The sequence below is a fragment of the Gopherus flavomarginatus genome, chromosome 9 (genome assembly GCF_025201925.1).
Source record: "Gopherus flavomarginatus isolate rGopFla2 chromosome 9, rGopFla2.mat.asm, whole genome shotgun sequence".
NCBI lineage: Eukaryota > Metazoa > Chordata > Testudines > Testudinidae > Gopherus > Gopherus flavomarginatus.
Window position 1 is genome coordinate 70,802,124 of NC_066625.1, and position 22,311 is coordinate 70,824,434.

Consider the following 22,311-nt stretch of genomic DNA (forward strand, 5'->3'; position numbering starts at 1 on the left):
CTCTGTTTTTTCACTTATACATTTATGAAAACTTCTTACTGACTCAAACTGCCATGATTAGTCTCAGCTCCGAAGTTCTGAGGAAGGTCTCAGTTAAATCAAGTCAGCTATTTATACAAATGGGAAGATGATACACGCTTCCCATTCATTTTTAAATTTGTTGTATTTATTTTACTTTTGTACACAAATAACTTGAAAAAAGTTAAGCATGTGCTTAAGAACCTTAGTGAATCATGGGTATTGCTTAACAATAATGCACTCAGCACTGCTCCCTCCTTCAGGGGCCAAATAATTACCTGTGTCTGTCTTTTTCCTACTTTAGAAGAAGAAGAAGGTGCGGGGGGAATGAGACAAAACTAGCCATTGATTGTACCAGCCCTTAGTATTCACAGTATCTGATAAAGAGTTTGTCCCTTCATTTTGTTTAGGAACGCAGTCAGCTGTCCATCCATGGGTCCCCAGTTTAGCTATCTGATGAGTTAAGGATGATAATGACCCCTTCAGAGTGGATTATTTTAGCAGAGGAAGTGGGGTTATCACTCATTTGTTTGATATAATATATTTGGACTGTCTGTAACACTATGAAGTAGTTTCTACTTAGAATATTGGGGTTATTTTACCCAGAGCATAGTTGCAAAATTCATGTTTTTAGAGTTCTTTATGTTTGAATCTGTTACCTTTAGTATTAATCATTTCTAATAATAGTGTTTTGGAAAGAGAACTGGGGAGGAATTTACAAACCTCATGATATTCAACAAAAGACATTCCTTATTTTTAATATGAGAGTCAATTCTGATCGTAACAGTGGTGTGGCACTTGTTTGCTTCAAACTTGCTAATGCTGTAGTCTTAAATTATTGAAGAATTTAATTTCATTGTGACAGTGGGTTTCACAGTAAGTGTTAAAACCTTTAAATCATTCATCTCTATCTACCTTTTGAGTAGAAAAGGGTATATCAACCTGAGGGGAAGTTAATTTGCTGCTATTACTTTCCTTAAATAGAAAACCTAGAATAGCTAGAACTGATTTTTGTCCAGTTCTCAATTCTTAAGTATTTCCACACAAGTTAAACTTATTCCTCTGACCCATCTCAGAGTGACATGATGTCCTAGGTAATTTGTTCTAGATATTTATTCTTTTAATAAATGATTGCTGGATGAGAAGAAATTGTTTTGGGATCCTCCTTTCCTATGACACCATATTCTGATATGGAAGGGTTTGTTTTTTGTCTGGTGGACTGTAAACTATAGGATTAGAAAGTCCTCTCTGCAAACAGAAAACCCATCCTCTTCATTTTCAATGGAAGGTTATTCTGAGGATCAATTCTTCAAGCATCTGGACGTCCACTTTTCAAGTGATGCTTCCCATTTCAACACTTTCCATCTCTACTTGCACTTTTGTTTTTTGTTTATGATGGCAAAGAATTTCCACCATTCTCTATCAATGGCCTCATGTTCAGTTTGCAGTGGACTACTGTCAGCAAATATCAAAATTCCTTTAATCGTGTGCTGTCCTTGGGAGATGGCTGTTAAGTGACAGTGAATATCACATAGCCGTCCGTTAATCAGTGCTTTTTCCACCAAGACTTGCTGTGGAAATCTGCCAGGTGGCAAAGGCAGCCAGCATTAACAATGTTTTGATTCATGGCTTTGAGTCTTGACAAAACAGGATTATTTTTTCCCCTAGCACTGCATCAGCAATGAGTGAACTGAAGGCCACTAGGCTGCTGACTGGTAAGGCAAACTTTTTCAATGTGTCTGTCAGGCTGTCAAACATTTCTGTGCCTGCTACAGACAAGCACTGAGGCATGCCTACAAAGCAAATAAATGATTTGGCTTACTTTTCATATTAAAAAAAGCAGGGGTGAAAATTTGACCCCAGCAACTAGCAGCTTGTCATCCTCAGGCTCTGAACTTTGGTCCATATGTATAAAGTTTTCTGTTGGCATGCAGTGCTTAGTTCTTGCTGTTTTGCACAAGAGATATCATCAGCAATACAGGTGGTTTTCATTGCTCTGCAGCTCCAATTTTTATCTCATTTCTAGGCCTGCACTATACTACTACAAAAGATTCATAATGCAATTTGACCAGCAGATAAAATGTTGTACTCAGCTCACATACTAAAATATCTCCTCACCATCTGTGACCTCTGAATGAGTCTGTACCACAAAGTAATGTTTCTGCACTGAAAGTGTTTTACACATGCAGAATGTCTCTACAGATCATATTGTGCATAGTGCCAGTTGTCAAATTGTTCCCACATGCAGCATGATAGCAACAAGTATTTCCTTTTCACTTAAAGCCACCCAGTTTAAATCTGATTTCCAGATGTTCTGAAATATTATTCTACTAACTACTCTTTCTTACTGGACTGTGTGTGTATTTTTTTTTTTTTGGTTGGGTTTAGTTGTTGACAGCATCCACACTCATGCTTTCTCTGACAAGAACTAGATTGCCTCACATGCAATGTAACCCACTTGTAAAGCTACAGGGTGTCTGCAGCCAAGTTTCTAGCCTGTCTGGAAACAGTACTTTTGTTGACAGAAATGATTGTAATCATTGGGTAGGCAGCACAACTGTGCCCTTCTATAGTTTTGCTTTCAGACTGTATGACCATTGTTGTTTAATTTTTTCCTCCGGCATCCTGTTATTATTCTGGATCTCAACCATGACCCTGGCTAGTTCAGTTCTAATTTTTTTCTTGTCGTTTATTACTGACATCCAGAGCAGTTGTCTTTGTCTGACCTGAGTGCTCCCCCAGTTGGCAGCATCCCCCAGATCCTACTTTAATCAGTCCCACAAACTAGAACTGATTGAAACCTGCAGATTGTGTGTGTGTATTTCACTTTTTGAATGTTTTGATGATTTTACATTTTCACCTCAAATTTTCATTTACATTTTCTCTGATTTTGTTGTGGGAACCTCCCCCCCCACATTTTCTCTCACTCTTGCCCTCTCCTCCCCAGAAAAACAGGTGAGGGGTTAAAAAAAAACAAAAACACTCAATTTCTCTCATTTTGTAATATTTTTTTCATTACAACAAAAAGTTGAAGTATTACTTTGTGTCATCCTCTCTTAGAGAGGAAAAGTTAAAAAGTAAGAGTGTGACTTTTAAAAGTGAAAATGTAATTTTCTCACTTTTTAACTTTTATGAAAACTTTTCATCACGTATTACCTGGTGAAGAAGGGGAAAAGTTCAAAAGTGTGTGTTTTCCCACAATTCTAGCATAAAAAAAATAAAAAATACAAATTTGTGGACAGTATTTCCTCCTCACAAATTTATTTTTTGTATTTTTTTTAAAACACAACCCCCCTTTTTTGTTGTTTTTGAAAAAAAAAACACTTTTTTGGATCAGCTGAACCCATCCCCCTGTTGATTTTCTGTGCAAACAATCTGGAACTTTCATTCACAAGGAACCCATCCTGTCTGGTACAGGCTTTTCTTTCCTGCAAAAGATTTCTTGTGCACAATTCATTTTAAAACTGCCTTTTTATACCATCTTGAAATTCTAAATTTACCCTTAAATAGCTGACCTTGTGAGTGGAACTATATGTTTTCCAATTAAAGTTACTGTAGACTGTGGGTGGAGTCCTGTTCCCTAGCTTTCTAACTGAATCTTCCAGAACCTCTTTCTTACATGCCACTGTGTCAATGGTATCAATATGTATATGTGCCATAAATCTGGATCCTTCTCTAGCAGGGGCGAGGTTCTTGATTTTTCAGAGCTGTTGATCACTGGTTATTCCCATTGACTTCAGCTGGAGTTGTGACTACTCAGCACCTCTGAAAATCAAGCCCAAAGTGTCTCAAACTGATCACTCCAAACATGACACTCAACATTAGTATATGCTTTTGGAAATGTGGTCCTAGTTTGTCTACTTGTCAATTTTGCTACCTTTGCACTGGATAGGCAGGTCTCTGAACACTTTCCACATATTCTGTTATCAATCCCCTATCACCACAGACTGTCTGCATGTCCTAACAGTATCCCCTTGTCCAAGAGTGACGACCTTGTTGCATAAAGAATAATCGCTCCCCTCTGCTATTGGAATGCAACTTCCGTCTAAGAGCTTTTTCCCTGTCTTTTACTTTGGTCCCTTCCTGTCTTGAGTTTGGTTTCCTCAACAGAAGGATTTAGGTAGCCAGTTCTCCGATAGACCTGCTCTAAAATGACCTTATAGGCCTTTATAAATAATTGCATCTCTGGGTATGTCTACACTACCCGCTGGATGGGCAGGCAGTGATCGATCCAGCAGGGGTCAATTTATCACGTCTAGTCTAGACAAGATAAATTGACCCCCGAGTGTTGTCCTGTCAATTCCTCTACTCCACCTCCGTGAAAGGTGCAGGCGGAGTTGACAGGGGAGTGGTAGCAGTCGACTCACCGCGGTGAAGACACCATGGTAAGTCACTCTAAGTATGTCGACTTCAGCTACGTTATTCATATAGCTGAAGTTGCGTAACTTAGATCAATCACACCCCCAGTGTAGACCAGGCCTCTCTCTGCTCCTGCAGCGCAGCAACTCTGAGCTCAAGATGCTGTGCCTGGGTTCCGAGGGCCATGAGCTGCTTAGAGCAGGTCCATGTATACCCCCGCTTGACTGCAGGACAAGTCATCATTAATTTTGCAGTCTGGTCAGTAAGCTGGGTAGCCTCCCATCCACCAATAAATCTGTTTCTGGTCTTCTACCTCTAGAGTTATGGGGAAAGAGGCATTACTACAATTTTGAGTGAGTACTCCGGTGACCTAGGTTTTATTTTTCACTTGTAAGATAAAGGTTTTTAACATTATTCATTTAATCTGTTCTTTACTTGAGCCCACTAGAAACTAATTTAGCTGGCTACTACCCTCAGCTCCAATCTCCCTATGCAGTCCATATGCCTCTGTGCTCAGTCTCAGTGCCTCTCTCTTCTTCTGTCTTGCAGACTACATGAAGGTTAGGAGGTACAGTCAAAAGAGAAACCATCTTGCTGGAAAAACATGTTGTACTAAGGGCTTGTGTACACATACAGTGTCGCTGCAGCACTTTAGTGAAGATGCTACTACACCATTGGGAGAGCTTCTCCTGTCAGTGTAGTTAACACACCTCCATGAGAGACAGCAGCTGTGTCGATGGGAAATGCCCTCTCTTCGCTCATGGGTATGGATTTTTCACACCTCTGAGCGACACAGTTATATCAATGTAAGTTTGTAGTGTAGACCTGACCTGAGTCGCACCAACAGAAGTATCACATCCAGATTAAGTGACGTTATTATTTTGACTCAACAGGGGTTAAGACTCAACTAAAATGTTATATTTGAGTTGGAGCTGAAACAGCATAGACAAATTGGACTGAATTCAGAGGGGAGCAACAAAAATGTTAAAGTGTGGAAAATAAGATCTATGAGGAAATGTTAAGAGAGCCAGTCAAGTTCAGTTGAGAAGAGAATTCTGAAGGGAGACATGCTAGCTGTCTACAAACACGTAAAGGGATATTATAAAGAGAACTGGGACCAATTATTTGGAATCAATCAGGATAGAACAAGAAATACTGGTCATAAGCTGTAGTAGGGAGATTTTAAGTCAACGGTTATTGGGAAAACTTTGTAACTGTAGAAAGATTTGGGCAACAGATAAAGTTGTCCAGAGGGATTGTGAAATCAATATTCTTGGGGACAGTCAAGGCTAAACTAGCCACCTCAGGGATAGTATAGGGACAATAAAATTAATCTCACTGTGGTGCATTGAGCTGAGTGAACTAAAATACTCACTTCTAAAGCTGGGAGACGATTCACAGCAAAGAACTTATTCAGTGCTCCTTTTAGATTGTTCTTTATTTAAAATAATTAAGCCAACAGTTCAGATGAACATGAGCCTATGAATTGCTTGCAAACTGTTTGCCATGAGTGTTTCATAGTGTATTCTATTCACTCTTCATAATTTGTTGTTTGTAGTGTGTGACTGGTCATGTAGGTTACATGGCATTTTTCAACACGCTGATTGGACAACTCCAAAGCCCACAGAGTTTCCAAAATGACCATGTGAACATTTCCAATGCAAATACATATTAGTGTTAGAATTCATGAGACTTTCCGTGAACAGTTTTACAAATAATTTTTCCTGGTATTACTATTTTTGTACAGCCAATAAAAGGGGTAAATACTATTCAATTGAATTCCTGGTTTTATTTAAATAAATATTTATATCTTTTTAAGTATTTACATAAATATGCTCTTTTCACAGCTATGAAAAAAGTGGAGAGAAGGAAAAGGATAGCAGTGGAAGTATGAGCAGGGGAAAGGAGAGTAAACAGGAGAAAATGAGAAGGAACTAGGAAAAGGGGATTTGAAAAGGGAGAGAAAGAGATGGATGAAAGGGGGAAGAGGTTTTGTTTTTTAAATCCCAAAGGAAGCTATGGCAATGGGTTCTAGCCCATGAAAGCTTATGCCCAAATAAATTTGTTAATCTTTAAGGTGTCACAAGGACTCCTCGTTGTCATGGCAGAGAGAGACAGTCAAACTTTACATATAAAAATAGAAACATTTAACTGGCAATTCTTAAAGCTCGCAAATTAACATATTGAAATACCAACAACAATTTAAAATCAGCTGATGGAACGATCTTATTTATTTTTACTATCCTGGATGGGAAATGACAGAGGGCTGTTGGTATTCTGTATTAACCTGCTGCTGCTGTAACAGTTGTGAATGATGATTTTTTAAAGTTGCTGTAGTTATCTAGCTTTCTTCTGTGTGGTCACACACAGTACAGTGATAGCTGCAGAATTGCAGAAAGCCTGAAAACACCCTAAAAGTAGATTCTGAAAAAACACATAACTGTTTGCTACTGAAACTGCCAGTGAAGTGCTGCTGAATTTCAAGATACTTTCGTTCAGCTAATGTTTTGGCTCAATGTGTTGTGCCTTATTAAGGAATTGCACTACTGTTACTGCTGTGGTTTGGTTTATTACAGTATTAGAGCATTTTTATAAGGGATTATATAAGCTTGCTAAATTTCCCACTGATCCCCCTTTTTTACCTGAATCATTAGCCAAAGTTCAGGGCCATGCATGTCCTTTCCGCTAGAAGAAATTGACAGGAGCACCAGATATTTTCTTTGCTGTAGTCTTGTTTATTGGCAGAGATTATGCATAAAGTTCTGTTTCCCAGAACACAGTAAAAATTAAACAGGAGACAATTCCTTCGTGCGCAATTCCAAACTTGCCTTTCCAACCAGCACTGTCTGTCCAAAATCTTTCTCTCAGGGTAACATTACCGTTGCTTGTTGTTGTCTGCTTGGTTTTTTGGCCTCTCCTGGCCCCTAGTTTCGTACACAGAGACAAAAACAGATCAAAGCCCTACCACTTGTGTTTTAAACTCCTTGGGTCATATGGTTTAGCTTCTGCTCAACCTGTTCCATGTGCTTGTGTTTTGGATGTCACTGGTATTGTTTCAGCCACTTTACCTTTATCTTAAATAAAGGGCAGCAGTAACACCCAATCCATGACAGCAAGATTTAACCCACTCCATACCACCACTTTGGAAATAAGTCTTGATTCTGGCCCCACTCCAGCTTCCACTGAAGTCAATAGGAGTGTAAACTGGTGAGTAGTTTCAACAGTCAGGGAAATCGGAATAAAGCTCTTTTGTCTTTTCAGGCTTGTTTTTCAGGGCTCGTTTTATTGTTTACAAAACAAATAGCAACTCATCTAAAAAATACTGGACAATAAATCCCACAGGCATACCCAGCCAGGAAGGAATAGGACATACCCTTCCCCTTTGACCCAACTTCCCGTTTCTTTTATATATGCCCCAAATAGCAATGTGGAAGACCTGTTCATCCTTCACTGCAGTGTCCTTACTTTGGCCTATTGACATCTGTGGCTTTATGTGCAATGACCACCAATAGGCCTGGGCTGCCAATACAGATGGGAAAGAGTCATTTCTCTCACTTTTCTTCCTTGTCACTAACACATTTCTTCCTGTCTGCTCTTCCAGCAAACTAGCAGCTGCTAGTATTTTTCATATCTTCTCAGATATAGTTAAGACTGGGTCTCTTACTTGACAGTAGGGAGGCAGTAAATATACTTCACGTTGGGTGCTGGGACTTTTAGCTAGTTTCCCCAAGTGGACAATACATCTGTGACTGACCTCCATATTTACAACAAATAGTTTATTTCATAAGAGCTTCTGTAAAGATTGGCTTTACAAAATAAATCATTGTAATTGCTCTGGCTGGTCATCATGTAAGCCAAGCAGAATACACGTGGATATGTAATACTAGGTTATGAATGAAGTGTGTTTTCTGATGGGGTTTGAAGGAAAACAAAAATAACCAGAGTTAGATTTGCACCCCTGGTAAGTCCATGCTCAGTGAGATGTCATTTTTAGATATTTCCTGTGTTTTCTTTCACATGGTCTCAGTACGTCAGGCTCAGCTAAACGAAGAACTAAATTAAAACTGTCATTTCAGCTCATAAATAACAGATGCCTCACCCATTTAATTATTTATAGTCTTGAATCTTTCAAAAATGAAAATGACTATACACATTTTTAATGTAGTTCTTGGTAATTTGCTGCATGAATGATAAGATTCCAGATAATCCCAATACACAAACATGAAAAATAAAACTTTGACTGTCTCGCTTATCTTATGTGGCTGCTTCTTCGATCCCCTGTGAGTTTTTTTTTAAATTAAAATTTAAGTGAAATCTAATCACAACAAAATGATGTTCATACACTCACATTAATAATTTATCTCCCCGAGATCACAGTGCAGGTAGTATGGACATTAGAGATTCATTTGCTGCTTGAAAATCAATGCTTTTTGTGTGTGTGTGTAAGATTCATCTTTTCATCTGTGAGAGCTGTGTTTGGACGGATCACAACAAGTCTGAAATATTAATGCTGAAAGAAATTGACTGAGACTGTGCCAATATTTAAAAAAAAATGTCTTCTGTAGTCCTTAGCTAATGAGAAAATTCTGTCACTGGACTTAATGACTTATTCTCCTTTCATAAACATTGTTAATCTAATGAAAATTGGATTTATTCGGTTAACAAAGATTCATTAGCACAATACACAAAGAATTTAGAAATACGAAACATGTTGTTATATTGGGGATTGGGTGAAACCTCCTTGAAATTGGAGAGTGTAACAGCCAGCCTACATTCAAGATAAATGAAAAAAGAGATTAAACTCCTTTATGGAATAGATGGTTGAAACAATAGGAGCTACTGTCCAAAACACAGGCCATAAGCAAGGCAGTCAGGAATCTGAGCTATGTAGATGGAGGTTTTTCAGTGGGAGCTGCATAAACATGCAGGGGGCTGGGTATTGGTTATTGATGGCGTTGTGCGTGTACGTGTGAGGGAGAATCACACACAGAAGCCACAGAGGTGGCCAGAGAAGTGCTTGTATCATGACCTTGAGAATGTGAGCAGTGCTGAATTTGTGCCAGGGCTTGCCAGGACTGAGCCCCGGCATCTCTAGGCTTGGCACTTCCTAGCCCTGGCACCTCTGGGCTTGCCACGTCAGTTGTGAAAGTAAAAAAAGTTGCTTGAGCCCCAGCACCTGTTTCATTACAAATTGAGCCCTGAAGGTAAAAGAGAGCTTTTGGAAAAGGTGCTGGCTAAAAAGGGGTGTGAAACTGTGAGCAAAGAAACTGTTCTTTGATCTCTCTTGTGTTCAGGGAAACAGGACTTTGTATACATTCTTTGTAAAGAAACGGGGCTGCATTAAAGAAATATCTACCTCCGTCATCAATTTCTCCTCCTAATGGAAACAACTCACAGCACCCTAAATAGTGGCCAACCACTTGGTCAAAAGGAATAACAGTATTGGAAATCTGACTTTGGTACTTAAAGAAAAAAGCCTTGTACATGTAAATTGAAGGAAATCTGACTTTCCTCATCCAAGTTTCTCATAACAGGGCTGATTCTGCTACATATAGAGTAGTGCCTTACTCTGCAAGTAGTGTCACTGGTCAGATGCTCAGTAGGTCCACTGAACATATGATCCAACATACTGAAGTCAAGGGAGCTACAAAGTCTTACACCAGCTGAAGAACAGACCCATTGATTTCAGTCAGTAATAGTTACTTTCAGGAGTTAAGGAACTGTACTGCTCAATGCAAGTGTGGCAGAATCTGTTCTCAACTGAGTGACCGAGAGGAATAGTTTGCACTTGCAGCCTGCTGAAGGGAGGGCATGCTGGTTTCTAAACTGTGCAGCTATTTTAAGGGGAATCTGACAAGCGCCAAGATGAACATACATAACAGCTTGTATTCAGTGCCTTGGTTGTCACTGATTTATTTAAAAGAAGGTTTAAACAAGCTACTTTTAAAATCATCACAGACGTTTTGTTTCCTCTTTGTATCCTTTCCTCACTGAACATTATTGAGACCGTTCACAGGTGCAGATGACTGCCCTGAACTCTTCTACTTCTTAGAGGGAAGTTGGGCTGTTCACAACCAAAGCAGATGATAAATTATTGATTGAAACTCTTTTAGGGAAAATTGGGATTTTTGTGGAAAGTATCTGCTTTCAGTGAAAATTTTTGATTTTGTTGGCCTGAAATCCAGTAACTGAAAACTGCATATTTTTATTTTTCCTACAAAATGCTGAAATTTTGCATGTGAAAACCCTGTTTTCTGTTCAGCTATACTCATGAGAGTATTCTTTATTGGGCAATGACAATGTGATTGGTCCTGTACAAACAGAAGATGTCATGATTCCTCCCTGCCTTCAATGAACTCAGATGCTTATTCAAATCTGGAACTCTTCAACAGACATGAAGTGGTATCTTTAAAAGCGACTCTAGTTCAAGGGAGACTATTCAAATTTTCCTCAGGGTGCTGCTTTCTGCTTCAGTGGGTGCAGATTCTAATTGGCTTCTACAAAAGTTACTTGAAGTCCTGACAGTGGAATGGGTTGGTGGTGAGCCCTGTGAAGAGATCAACTGATGATGGATGCCTTGCTGCATTTGAGAGAAAGCAAGGGAATAAAGAGATTAGTACTTTACTAGGTCCTAGGTTGTAAGCTACAACATGAATAGGGAAAAGTGGGTTCTGCAACTGCCTTAACAGGACACAACAACTAGAGTAGAAAGGATTCAGTTCAGTACTTTGTTTTAGTCTGTGAATCAAGAAGCCATAGGGCACTTGGGAGGAATGCAGAGTTTGGCTTTGGCTTTTCTCTGAATACTGCATGTATTAAAATTCACACTTTTAAGGGGAAACATGCTGTTTCTTATAAGCCCTTCATTTCTGAAATTTTTGTGTGTGCATGAACAAAATTCATGAATGGAGGGGGTGAGCAGGAAATGAGTAGGATAAGGAGAAGTTCTTCGGCTTAGTAGGAAGTGACAGAGGAAATCTAAGTTGTGTGGGTAGGAAGGGAGCTGGCGAGTTGGTGGGTGGGAGGTGGAGAGGAGTACCTGGGCCCAGAGGACGGGGAGGAGAGGAGTACTTGAGAGCCAGTTGGTGGGGAAGGAGGAACAGATGGGTGCGGGAAGCTGGAGATGGAGGCAGCGAGTACAGTACTGGTAGGGAGTGGTAGAGCTGGGAGAGAAGTGGGTGAGAACTGAGTTTTTGGACACCCCGCAGAGAGATGGGCACATTGGGTCTTCTACCAGAAGTCTTGGTGGCCAGCAGTAGCTGCAACAGCTGTTAGCCAGTGGGGTTGAAAGGATCAGCAGGATGCTGCAGGCAGACCAGAAGAATCAGCAGGCTGGCTGGTGTGAGAGAGGAAGGAGGGGCTGCCAGTGACAGCAGGAGGGGAGGTGGGCCAGGCTAAAGAGCTGAGAGAGAGAAGGGGAATTGCTGCTAGGGCCTGATTTATAACTGTGAAGCTAGGACACATGTTTTTATGTGATACAGCTTCTGAAACATCAGGCCAAATGAGTTAAAACTTTATTAGCACAAAATATTAATTAATGCTAGTGAGTAATGTGTTCACTTTCATCTCTGCTGATTTATATGGAAAAATAAACACCAACTCTTCCAAGGGAAAGAATGTGGCTTCCAGTTCTGCACTGTAAATATTATGATGTCAACATGTTGGTGCAGAAAGGAAGAAAGAAAGAGAACCAATAGAATAATACCTATTTTCCTAGCTGCCGGCACATCTTACCAGCTAAAAGGAGAACGACAAATTAGATTTGCAAAGAGATTTCAATATTAAGATTCCAGGGTACAGGGAGTGACAAAGGTAAGTAAGATAATGATTTCACGTCTCTGATTTTAAGCTGTGGCAGTGTCCCTTTAATGAAGCTTTGCACCCATGCAGAATTACAGACTGCAGCTTTTACTAGACACTGCCCTTTGCAAACTTTCTCAGAAATATTTTCCATCATTTTGACATTTCATTTAAAATGAAATATAGAAGATATTAGAAATTCATGTTCATGACAGGTATTATTTGTTTGACTTTGAAATATACTGAGAACACACATTAATGCACAGTGACTGAAGTGTTACCGGGGCGTGCGCCTGCATATTCATGGGGCACTTCCTCACTCCACAAGAAATAGTTGCAGCATCAGAAAAGGGCTGAACTTTTATAGTACTAAAATCCATGTGTGTACAACAATGAATAATTTAATAAGGGGCCAGTAGAAATGACCTCCTCACTGATATTTTTTAACCAACACAAGTAAAATATTATCATATTTTTCATCCCAAAGATGTACAACACACTAGTGTTTTGTAAGTTACTTCTCCTGTTTACGCAGGCAGCACTGAATTTCTGACCTAAAATATTACATGTAGGTAGCTGTAGCCATGTTTTAGCCATGGACGCCCGGTGCAGATTTTCACTGGGTTTCCACAAGCATGCCCTCCCCTGTGCTCCAATATGCCCTCTACAGGACTAGGACTGCTGGGAGTGCTGGCATTAGGGTGACCAGACAGCAAGTGTGAAAAATCAGGACAGGGGGTTGGGGCCTATATTTAAAAAAAGCCCCAAATATCGGAACTGTCCCTATAAAATTGGGACATCTGGTCACCCTAGCTGGCATCGCCAAAGTGGAAGGCCCATGCTTACCTGGGGAGTAGATTCTACACCTTATCCAATGGTCATGTAGTAGTCCCACTCCCTGGAGATGCAGAGCTATGATGCATGAGTCAGCACAGTGCCTCCTGGAGCTCCTACTGGAGCAATATGCCTCTATAGCACTCTCGGCTAATGGGTAGGGCTTAGGCTATCACTAATGCTACAGTGCAGTCCGTAGTGAATTGTGTATTCTAAGGATGTACAGTACTTTGTTTTAAACAGACGGCATTTCTTGAGGGGTGCTGGAACTGTTTTTATAGTGGGGGTGCTGAGAGCCATTGAACCAAACTGTAAACCTTGTATTTGCTGGAAATCACTTCAAGCCAGGGGGTGCAGTAGCACCCCTAGTTCCAGCACCTATGTATTTACATTAGCTTAGAAGCCCTAGGTAGGAAAAGAGATGGGTATGTACTGGGATCCGGCTGTACAGAGACACGTGGGTGGGGTTTTGATTGACACAGATGCACATGATCAGAGCTATAAATGAGCTGTATGGTGGCTGGAGCTATTTCAAGTACAACAGTCTATCGATCAGTAACTTCTGTTTGTTGAGCAGATGAAGATAAAATCCATTTGCATTTGAATTGACAGTTTCCTTTCTCAGTGATTTAACTATTTTATAAAGAACCCCCTCCACATTTATGATGATCTGATTAACTTTGTAATAACCCGATTACACTTTTTCTAGTGCTATAAGCATTTCATTTTAAAATCCTTCTTAACAAAACATTTGCTAAAGAAAATGTCAACACTGACAATGTTGTTTTTGATTTATCTGATACATTCTGATGTGGATTTGCTCACTGCGAGAGCAGTATGGGACTTTTTTGTATCAAATCTCAATTTCACTTGACTTGGTGCTGGCTTTTGAGGTTTAATGCCGTCATGAACCTTAGCATACATTCTTGAAGAGGCTCCATGTTTGTGCCCCTGAAGTTGTGCATGCGGGTTGTGCATGCGGGTGTTAAAGTTGTGCATGCGGGTGTTAAAACACCGAGTACACTTTTAGTTTCTCTAATGATGATGACAACGACATGGGCTGAACGTTGTTAATGCAGCTGGGAAGCTACTGAACCTTCCTCTTTGTCCAAACTGAAACACCAGCACCCTTCTATTTAACTATAGCATTTTTTTAATGGAGGCCCAAATTCCATGCTGTATTGTATGTCTACTTTTTTATCCATAGTTGTTACAAGCACACATGAAAATGAGGTATCTGCATGTGCTAATGGCTAGCTGAGTGGTTGACTAGCCATTTGTCTGCAGTTTAGCAATATCTAGTTTTGGTAATATAAATGCCTTTTTATTATCAGTAAGTATTTCAGCAATCTGCCCATGCTTCAAGGATGGCAGTATAGCGGAAGTGATGACAGCAGTGAAAGGATTTAAATTTTATTTTCAGAGAATGTAAGTGCACAATTGTGTATGTGGATGGGCTTCTTTTTTATCTCTGGATGTGTGTTAAAATAGATGAGGTACAGAGTATCTACTGATCTGCTCCCCATTCCAGCTTCTGCTTTCTGGAACTAAAGTCTGTCTCTGGAATTCCCCCCTCATCTTCAGGGGGCTTGAGTAGAATCTGAGGAAAGGTGACAGTTGGGGTTAGAGAAGAACCAGTTCTTAGGGAACCATCTTGGAAGTCAGATTTTTACAAATTTGAACCTTCAAATTGGTGGATGAGGTTGATTTGCTTCCAGCATCCGTGAACTAAACTGAAGGATTTAATCAGCTAATCCCTTCACACCCTGAACACTCTGGATATGTCTACACAGCAACTGGACACACGCAGCTGGCCCATGCTAGCTGACTCGGGCTCGCAAGCCTAAGGCTGATGCATTGCTGTGTAGACTTTTGGGCTTGGGCTGGAGCCTGCGCTCTAGGAGCTGCGGGGTGGGAGGGTTCCAGGGTGGGAGAGTCACGAAGCTCGGGCTCCAGCCCAAGCCCGGAAGTCTACATATTAATGACAGAGTCCTGCAGCCTGAGTCCTGCAAGCCCAAGTCAGCTGGTATGGGCCAGTCACAGGTTTTTCTTCCTGTGTAGACACACTCTCTAAAATTTGCAGAGCTCTCTTCATAATGTCTGATGTTGGTCTTGTATTCTAGTTTCAATTGCTGTGGTCCCTAAATTTTTTCAAAAGCTATCATTGGATTGTTTTTCCATACAAAGTGGTTTCTGAAGAAGAGCAGCTAATTATGTACTCTCTCTGCACACATCAGCATGTTGATTAATCTCATAAGGAATTATAGTCAGTGCCAATCATTGTCTAGCTGAAGGTCAAATTTTACCTCCCTCCGCTGTTGTCATTGGTCTTCCGTTACTAAATCTGTGAAGCATGTATATAATACTGGGATACATCCTCTTAAAAATGCATTTGTTATCAAAATTAGGATTTATTATGCAAAATGATGAAATCCACATCCACTTAGTGTGCAGAAAATACACTATTTATAGTTACTGGAGAAAAGGAACACTAAGACCAGCTCTAGATTTAGGAGTGTTTAAACCTCAAGGATGATACTTAGCCTTTATACACCTCTACCCCGATATAACGCTGCTTTACCGCATTCTATCTGAATTTGTGTTATATTGGGTCGCGTTATATCGGGGTAGAGGTGCATTTCTTTTGTGTGATAGATATTTGTGTGGAGGGTACAGATGCCTCCAAATAGCATCCATATTCATGGATGACACTGCCTCTATTGTTCTAGCACTTCGATGATGCCATTACTGAAAGTGGTGCTTTTGGGGTTAGTGTCAGGATTGGTGCAATACCATCCCCAGTGATGGCCACTAGTTCAGAGGAGATTGAGTAGGGAAGATGCATTTGAATAGGCACTATGTGTCTTTAGGTTTACTCTGTTTACAACTAATGGGCCAGCACCAAAGTCGCATTCTTTTTGTATTTGGCTTCTGGCCCAAATCACCCATACATCTAGTAGATTTAGGTGGTGGATAATTCCTGCTATGTAGGCCTGTCACCGTAGGTCCTATTCCTCCCCCTTCTGCTCCTGCATGAGAGGACTTGGGTGAGTAAAAGGGAGCATGCTCAGGATGCCATTAGGTCTGGCTGATCTCCACGGGCTGTGGCCAGCTTGCATAAGCTAGAGCAACTGTGATGGGGTAAATAATCCCTACACTGGGAAATACAGGGTTAATGAGTTATCATGGGCTCAATCGGTCATGCCCCTCCTCCCTCACACACCTGTGTGAGATGTCAGACTTAGTGGAAGAGGCTTAAAAGGTGAGACCACAGCACAGTAGAGGGCAGACAAGAGAGGAGAATAGGGCTCTAATCTTCAGCTCCTGCAAAAGGAAGGAACTTCTTGAACAACTGCTCCCTCATGTCCCCCTCCCTGGGAAGGGAGGGCCTGATGCTGAAGCACTATTGTGAAACTATTTCTAGAGTTTAGTCGATGAGCTGGATTGAGGCTACTGCTTACCAGGGCTTCTCTATGTATGTCTACACTGTAATGGAAGGCCAGGGTTAGTGGAAATTGAGTCAGCTGACCTGTGTTAGGGCTTGTGTGTCTACATAGTATGTTAACCCTATGTTAAGACTTTTCTAACCCATGCTCAAACCTAGGGCTCTGGCTCCCATGCTGCGCTACAGTGTCTTAGTAATCATATCCCGCCCACCACAAATGTGGCCACTCTAACTCTAGGACCATGGTGCACTGTAGGAAAACTTAACTGCCAACCCTATATATTACCAGGAAGCAGCTTGCTTTGCAGAACGCTTTATCAGTTCGCTCTCCACTGCAAACCCAGGAGTCTCTCTGTCAGTGTGCTTGCAGATCCGTGATCAGAAGAGAAAGGGTTAACTCTGACCTGAGCTGCTGCCATATGCAAAATGGGGAGTGGCCTCTGTTTTCTCCATAGTGGATTGCAGATTGTTGGGATAGAGAGGATTAAGGAAATTGTCCCATGGAATTGTGGGATAATTCTGGCTGACTCCCAGGACTCAAGCCAAATGGAGCTGAGTCTACACTGAATAGCAATAGGTCTCAGACCCTGGATCCTGACTTAACTTGAGTTTAGACTCCCTAGCTCTGCAGGGTTGTGAGACCCTGGGTCCAAGTTCTGGGTTAGTGCAATTGCAGTTTACACACAAGTGGGGGTTAGGCTTAAGCCCAGGCTCAAGCCCGGGCTTGCATTGCGGTATAGACATACCCTCTGAGCACAGAGTCTCCTGCATGTTTGAGCGACAGTTCATTTGTGTCTGTTTGTTTCCTTCACTAACAACCCTGGAAAGGGTGAACTAGCCTGGAGCCAGATGGCAGGCTGTGTTACTGCTGTCTGGGCCTATGCAGTGGAACAGTGGGTGAGGCTGGATGAGGGCAAAGACCCAGTCCTGGGCCATAGGGTGTGCCTTGGGAGAGGAACACAGTGACAGCAGCCTAGAGCCAGACCCAAGATTGGGAAGCTGCAAAGGTGTCATAGAGTTTAAGGCCAGAAGGGACCATATGATCATCTAGTCTGGCCTCCTGTATATCACAGGCCACTAATACCATCCAGCAACCACACAGCAAACCCAAAACCATTTTTAATTTTAACAATAATTAGTTTTCAGTATCTTGCCAAAAAGTTAAAAATTTTCAAGGAGGCAAATGCTATTTTCTGACCAGCTCTAGCAGAGGCAGATCTTGAGGAGGGAAAGGAGGGCAAGGGAGTGGAAGGAACCTGTATACTTCGGAATGGGACAAAATATCCTCAAAAAATACTTATATGTTCAATTCCATTCTTCTACGGCAAAGTTAGCTAAATGAAACCCACAAATAAGAAAAAGCTAAATTCTCTGCAATTTTATGGGGGTTTTGCCTATGAAACAAAATACATTTTACAGAGGAGTTATCAATTGAGGGGACTTATGCCAATTTTCCTGAATCTGATTTTTGTCATTGAACTGGTTGTCATGTAGTGACACATTTTCTGATTAATATCTAATTCTGATGTGAAAGGAAGGCAGATAAATTGTCTCACTTATTAGCTTGTATAGCCTAATTAATGCCATCCTGAGTAAGGTGGAATCTTGCACTTAATTTTTTCTTTTGAGTAATTTAGATAGTTTGTCTTATCTCAATGGTAAAGACAAAGGAACTTCAGATTGATACCTTCTGGGACTTTGCTCTACCACATGTCAATCGATGAGACAGTAGTTCTGTTTCTGCTCCGTCCAGATCTGGGAGTTCAGGCTTATGGATTTCTTTCATATTAACCATTCCCAAAGTAACTTCATTCCTAATACCAGACTTGCAGCTTCACAGTTTGAAAAATGATGTTTGAATTCCCTGGAAATTGTGTCTAAGTAACCACTGAACTCTATCTGTTTTGTCAGTAGTGAATGCTGTTGAAATAATGATTTTCTTACATTTGGGAAATATCCAAAGTTATGGCTGAGATGCTGATCTTTGAAAGACACAATGAGATCTCTTTAGGAAAAAAAATTTGTGACATAGGACAGTATTCAGGAAGCTTCTAATTCTAACTCAAAGTGGCAAATGTAACTTATTCATAGGGTACGTAAACTCATTACAAAATCTGGCACTCCTCACATTTGGCCAGAAAACCTATAGACATTAGAGCTGTGAAAGGGGCCTTCATATGCATTTACTACTTTTTCACATTTCCATTCATTTTGTCCCCATCATTTGATTGGAAGATGTCAACCACAAAAACTCCTGTGGCCTTACACTTTGTTTTGGCATTCTTCGTCACAGGACCAGCAGGTAGCAGGAAAGCTGATAATTCCTCTGAGCTTTTCAGTTCTCTGTAAATAATTCTTCCACCATCTTTCCAGGGTTTGACCTTGATGAGTAATTATTTCTTATGCTTCTTTTGTTCATTTTGCTGACATCGTCTTTCCCAGTGATGATTTAACTGAGATTGACACTAAATATGCAATCTGTGTAAACTGACCAATGGATTCAGAGGGAAGGAATATGGAAACTTGTCTCAACCTGTTCCTTTGATTAGGGAATTACCTTTTCTACAACCTCTCCCCCAAATTGCTACAGCATGACACCTAAATGTGCCACTACCCTATTCAGTGTGCTCTCTGACTTCCTTTCAGTTAAGTAACTTTTCATTCATTTTATTTTTAATCCCATACAGATTTTCTCAGTGTTATTTTAACAGGTTTCTTTTTGACTAAATGCCAGTTACTTTATGCTGCTCTGAAAAGGAATTTTGAGGCCAGGTATGGATGTCTTTTCATGTCCTTGAAGCATTTGCTATTGTGCTTCCAATGATGGTTCCAATGCTGAGTTATTTTTGCTGCAAATGGTACTGTGCAAAATAAACAAAACTCACTATGTAACTAAAAATTCCCCAGGTTGTCTGCTTTGATTCACCAATGAGTATATAATTGCAGCTAAGCCATGACCAAATCCCTTCTTTTTTACCTGTCTTTAGCCACCTCACAGCCATCTGTCTGAATTATTTGCTGTTGAATTCAATCTTGCAAAGTGTTAAGAACTTCATGGGAAGTGCACATGACTGACTTCACTGGGAGTTCAGGACGCTCAGCATCTTTCAGGAACAGGCCCTTTATACTCCAAATATTCATGCAGGTAGTTTTGCAAAGACCATTAGCTAGGATTAGTTGGCATCCCCTACTGGCAATCTATGCAGAGGGAGTGGGTGCCCAGGATGGCTTTTGAATATCCTGCACCTTGTTGAAGTAGGTTCCACACTAGCTCTGAATAAACTATCAGAGAGAGGATTAGTGGGGCCAGGCTGAGAAAGGGACATCTGAATCCACACAGATCCAGTAACTGAGACCCTCTGCATATGAGTGCAAAAGGGCAATGGACATTATTCCAGCTGGCAGGCTGGAACTTTTTGCTACAGAAGGGGCTGAGCTGCAACCCAATGACCTTCTCTTGAATTGGGAGTTTTGGTGAATTCTTCTCTGCCCAACCACATTTTGTTACTTACACAAAATGTACTTATGGAGGCCTTATATTAATGGGTGGGTAGGAATTTCTTCTTGTGCTGATGTAGGAAATGAATTATCCTTTCGTCCCTAGCGGTGGCCATTCTAGGGTAGGGTTGAGGCCCATGGACCAAGCATGTTGCTGCCCGTGCTATTTCCATTTTGTATATAAATTAAAGACGTCACTTTCTAGTGCTGTCAATTTAGTGGCTTTCTTCCAACTGGAAGTGGAAAGGAGATTAGAAAACTTCAGAATGTTCTAGAGAACTGTACAGCATCCACTTCTGACATAAATATCCACCCTGATTTGAAATGTCTGTTCTGCAGGGGAGTATTCTGCATTGTGGCCTTGCATAGCTAATTGTTTTTCCCCATGAAGCAATAACATGTGCAAACATGTCTCAGAATGAAATGCCACTCTGTCTGCTAGAAAATGTCTGAATGTCAATCAGCAATATGCTGTCTAGACATCTCTTGGAATAGACTGATGCCAACTGTTTCAATTTTATATTATATATACTATATATTCTTTGAATCAGTCAGATATTTAGATTCCCATCTCATAGTTCTAAAGCATTTGTCCCTTTTCTATAAACTAAAGACTCCTTAGTTGCATATCATAGACTAGTCTATCCAATAATGCCAAATAGTAAACCAGTTTCCAAAAAAATAAATCTGTTTTTTTTTCCATTGGAGATATAAAATGAGCACACTGTACTGGTAAAGATAGGTCTCTAGCACAATGCTGAGCACAGGCAGTTACAGCTAGGATATTGGATGAGGATTAAAAATTACTTCTTAGTTATGTGACAGAAGAATATTCAAGAGGTGGAACTAGGAATAACCCGTGAATGTTGTCTGATTAAGTAGAAGGGCTGTATTGTTTAGTAAGCTATTAATCATCCATCACAGAAAACTAAATATTTGTCAGGATTTAAATCTGACTTTTTTAATACATGAATATGCATGGACACACACCAAACTGGCTGTGTACACATCACTTTCCCTTAAATATGTAAGAGGAATTTCTAAGTGAAATTTAGTACTTATGAAAGATGCCAAGTTGAGAGCATCTGAGTGAATTTCTATATTGTCCACAGGATATGGACAATACAGAGAGCAGCTGTGCAACACCCCCCACACTCCCCGTTTAAACATCAACTCAGTCTGATTACTTGAGATGAGAGGGTATATTTCTGTTTAGGTCATCATCCTGCAGAGAATTATGCACATGCTTTAGTTTTGGCATATGAGTAGCCACACTGAGCTATGGGACTACTCACATGCTGAAAGTTAAGCACAGGCATAAATCATTGCCGTATTGGGATCTTAGTCTGTATCATAAATATTAAGGATGAAGGTCTGGAAATCTGGAGGGGTTATGCAAATAGAACATCATAATTTACATAATCATGAATATGTGCAACCATATTTACATAACCCCTGCCAAGCTGCATTTTTGCAAAATAAAAGTACTGTATTGAATGTGCCCTAGGTTGCCTCACCCTCACTATCCACTATCCCTGGAAACAGTTTCCATAGCAGGAGTTTTATTTGTAGAGGCCTCCCCCTGAAACATTTTCTCTTGCAGTGGTTCTGCCTAGGGAGGTTATTATTCTAGAGGATTTATTCCATAGCAGAGGAACTTATTTATGGTGTAATAGTTTTGATGAGTATTAAAGGTACGTTCTATCTTTGCTTGATACATTTCTTCACAAAATAAACATCTCAGGCAGTCCCAGGGCTATGAAAAGTTTGTACTAACTCACCCCATGCCATAGGTGGATTAGAAGTGGAGAAGTATTTCTTGATAAGAGCTTTGGACGAAGCTGCTGATGAAAGACTCATGAGTTATGACAATGAACTGATTCTGTCCCCAGCTACAGCCCCTTTATGAAGTTCTGGTGGTTTACAGTTGGTAGAACAGCATCCATCGGAATACAGCTTGTTTAATGGGTTTCCCCCACTGCTGTACGGCTGGTGTACGATTCCTCCAGTACCTTCCTGTGCAGTCCCTGGGGCCGGTTTCAGGGGAGGGGGGGATCGTTGAGGAGAGGCTAGAGTGCATTGTGTTCCAGTCATTCTGGACCAATGTGCAGCCCTAAGCAGTCAAACAAGGTCACAATAATTTAGAGGACCCTGGGATTGCCCTAAATTATGCCAGAAATTGAGCCCAAAATTCAGAGAATATAAAGCCACCTTTGCTATTCCCCTGCCTAGCTGCATTTCCTTTGTGGGGCAGCGTACAATATGGCCCAATGTTTCTGCTTCTACAAAGTCAGGAAGATTTAGAGAAAAGATGCTGCAGTGTTGTACGAACTGAAACCTGTTCTATACACCACATC

At 40.7% G+C, this 22,311-nt stretch overlaps 1 protein-coding gene across 2 annotated transcripts in view; it reads left to right on the forward strand.

Moving 5' to 3' along the window:
- The window catches only part of SEMA6D (semaphorin 6D), a 1,021,199-nt gene that overhangs the window by 58,320 nt on the left and 940,568 nt on the right, over positions 1-22,311 (forward strand). The window contains exon 2 of one of the 2 annotated variants that reach the window (XM_050966889.1): positions 18,750-18,845. The exons of the other annotated variant lie outside the window; for it this stretch is intronic. The gene's annotated coding sequence lies outside the window, so the exon portion shown is untranslated. The remainder of the gene's footprint in view (positions 1-18,749; positions 18,846-22,311) is intronic. 2 annotated transcript variants of the gene reach the window in all.